This window comes from Chelonia mydas, chromosome 12 (genome assembly GCF_015237465.2).
Source record: "Chelonia mydas isolate rCheMyd1 chromosome 12, rCheMyd1.pri.v2, whole genome shotgun sequence".
Classification (NCBI taxonomy): domain Eukaryota; kingdom Metazoa; phylum Chordata; order Testudines; family Cheloniidae; genus Chelonia; species Chelonia mydas.
This window is the reverse complement of record NC_051252.2, coordinates 35,557,475-35,561,004: the sequence shown is the minus strand read 5'-3', so window position 1 is coordinate 35,561,004 and position 3,530 is coordinate 35,557,475. Positions and strand designations below refer to the sequence as shown.

General features: G+C 41.6%; 1 non-coding gene across 1 annotated transcript; it reads left to right on the top strand.

Moving 5' to 3' along the window:
• Window positions 1–3,114: 3,114 nt before the first annotated feature.
• On the top strand, window positions 3,115–3,207 carry TRNAR-UCU. Its single transcript has 2 exons — window positions 3,115–3,151; window positions 3,172–3,207. It is a non-coding gene; the product is annotated as a tRNA-Arg (tRNA).
• The last annotated feature ends 323 nt before the right edge of the window (window positions 3,208–3,530 follow it).

Below are 3,530 nucleotides of genomic sequence, written 5' to 3'. Positions count from 1 at the left end.
TTGAAATCCTGTTGTCTTCACTGGAGCCAGGATTTCACCCCCTGTGTTCTGAAAATCATCTCAAATGTCTTTTGATCTTCTTTGAGGACTTACTTTAAACAAAAAGCATAAATAAGTGTTGATGATGTATGCCACTTTTTTGTCTTTTCTTTTATGAATTAAATATTGTAATTCTGAGGGCTCCAAAGGGCTACAATAACACTAATCATAAATTATTTTATCCTGCCATATATCCCATTGGACTGAATAAAACAACCCAGAAAGAAAAGAGGGGGGAGGGGACCCAACAAAATAAGAAACAAATCATTCTTATAAATAGCAAAGCACAAAAAAGGGAAGAAATGAAAAAAACATGAATATTGTTTTGGAAAGCCCTCAGAAAATAACCTGAAACAACCCCCCCTCTACACCCAGAAAAACTCAATTAAACACTTAAACCCTTCTTAATAAAAGGGGGGAGGGGGAGGAAAAGAACTGCAAACGAAGGGAGAAGTCCAAAGCAAACCCAGTGAAAGGTGTGGAAGAGAAGATGAACACAGCAAGTTACTTATTACTCATTACCATACCTGTGGTCTACGGATCTCCAGGATGGAACCAGGGACTGTCCCCTTTAAAGGGTTGAGCTCCCTTAATAACACGTGCATTTCTCTTTTTGATTCGCAGTAAATGGCGTTAGTACAAATCTCAAAATACCCTCCAGCTGAGCGTTTGTTAATGGGCCAGTCACAGGCATGGAGAATTTTGTGGGGTATTGTCACCAAATGGTTGCTGGACAATGGTGATGTGGCCAGAATCCTGTCAGACAGAGAGAGTTAGGGTTAGGGTTAATGCACAAATCAAGTAACGCACCCATGCTCATCCAGGGCTTCAGGGTGACAGCAGACCTTGGATAGACCTTGGATCCTTCTGTACAACAGCACCACCCCTGCTACTTGGACTGAAGGAGAAGCTGGAGCCAGTAGAAAGCTGTATAACATAGATCCTAGCTAGTTCACCATAATGGCACTAGTGCTCAGTGTTCAGGGCAGATGTGGAGTTACTGGGTTGCTTGGATTTGGTGTAATATTTGCAAGCAATTTGTTGGCGTGGTTCATTGAGTACCACTCGTGCATTGGGTGTAACTGGCAGGTTCAAGTCCCGCCCCTGGACTGTGGCTCATACCCAGTGCTCACAAGGCGTTAGGGTACTGAGTCTATTCAAGATGGAGTGGTATATTATGGAGAGCTGAGAGAGAAACGGATTATTTTAGTTCACTGGCAGTTCTGAAAAATGGGGCGGGGGGAATGGTTTGGGTCAAATTGAATCTGAAAAGTTTTGACAAATGGAAAAAGTCCATTTTGGGCCAAATGGGGCTCTGTGTGTCTCCTGTGGAAGCTGTTCCATTTTGCATAAAATACTTGAATGGTCTTTGGGGCAGAGACAGAGTGAGGTGAACTCTCTCTAGTCTGATGGTTCGGGCACTCGGCTGGGATGTAAGAAACCCAAGTTTTCAAGTCCTTGCCCTCCATGAATATTTAGTTATTTATATAAAGTGGAACAGCTCTAGCAGGAGAGACTGAAAGCATCACTATGCCAGTATTCTAGTGGTTAGATCACTCGTGTGGAAGTGGGAGAGGAACTGGAGTTCAAATCCCTGCTCCAGAGTGGATCTGAACCCAGACGAGCGCTCTAACCACTGGGATAAAAGCTTGAAGGTGGGTCCCACCATCACTTTCCTTTGTCTGGCCATCTTATGAACATAGCCGCACAGATTTTTTTTGAGAATATTCAGCAAATTCATGGCAAATTCACAAATAGTTTTGGGTCAACCGAAGCGACATTTGGCGAATAAACTGTTCAGTCAGACAATTTCATCCAGCTCTGGGATTATGGCATTATTTTGTGTATTAATGTATGGGATGGGCACCTTCACCTATGCTTTGTAAATTCAAAGAAATAAATAAAATGACGGCGTGGGCAAATGACTAGAATTGACCACCAGCACATGTAGTTATTTATTTAGTCCTGGCAACTGCAGTAATTGCTTGCAGAGGGTTGGCATGAATGTCTCACACATACTCTAGCCCATAAAGTCCTGATATTTAACTTAAACCTCATTACATTCTGGGCAAGATCTGATATTGCAACACACTTAGCTAGATTATTTACACACATGCAGAATATCGCATGCTGTACTGTACGGCAAATTCACTTATATCATGGGGGTGTTTTAATAACAATTTCTCGTGCCTTAATATATATGTGTGTGTGTGTGTGTGTGTGTGTTTAATCATGAACAAATCACTTGATCAAAACTGAGTAGAACTGAATACAAAAATGGTCTATTAAAAAAAGAATATATGGTCTCCCCTCCAGAGTGCTAGATGCACTTTGTCATCCCTTTACCTCCTTTAAACCCAATTCAGATTAGATCTGCTATCTTTCACGATTATGTAAAAGAAGTGATAAAACGTGGCTTTTCAAAAAATCATGTTTGTACAAGAATTTGCTGACATTTTGTGGAGTGATAACATGATGGTGAAAATATCCAGATCCCCCCAGACCTGGAGTCTGGAATTAGTAAAAAGAGCCTTTCAGGCATATTCAAAACTAACTTCTGTTCCTTTTCCAGCACTAAATTGGATCCTTTTATTATTTTTTGGTAAACCAATCTACACGATTTTAAATAAGTGTTTGCCAGATTTACTGGGGTTTGGCGCCTGCCTGAACTGTGCTCTAATCATTTCACACTCTTTTTTTTTTAAACAGGGAGAAGGAAGAAACATTCCAGTTTAAATGTGACTTGCTAGTCACGCTTGCCAATAAATATGCAAACAGATGAAATGATGATGAGGCTGGAATGTAATCTGTGCTCGGAAAGGGCTATCGGTGCTGTAGTAGCAACAGAAAAATGACATTTTGCTTCTTGTTAAAAACTAGCAAACCAATTTGGGAGTGCCAGCGTAAGGTGTCTCAGCCCCAGCTCTCCTTAGAGAGGCCTGGTGCCTGTTGACAGCTACAGCTGCTTAACTGAAATTGTTTGTGTTTTAGTGCCCACATTAAAGTCATGCATTAGAATGGAGTTTTCAATACACTGTACCTAGGTGATTGCAGTATAGGAGCTTGCTGTAAGAAGGCTCTGTGGCACAATGGATAGTGCATTGGACTTCTAGGGTGATGATAGATGAAGTTATTCAAAGGTTGTGGGTTCGAGTCCCACCAGAGTCATATTTTGCATCATCCAAGGTAATATGCAAACTTGGCTGTTGAAGATAACAGGACGTAAAAGCTGGTTGATTAATCGGTTTGTCAGCATCCTTAGCAGCAAGTGTTTTCTGTGGGCCAGACTGCGATGCTCTTACAGAATAATCCCTTACTCCACAAATCGCCTCAGGGCCTTATGGTGCTCAGCCATGTGAGGTGTGGAAATGCTACCACCCTTGGAAGTCAACCATTGGTTTTCAAAAGGTTTTGAAGGGACCTCAGTGAGTGACTTGAAGAATTGCAGCCTTTCTTCCAGATAGAAGGCCAAATCTTCAACTGGTGACAAT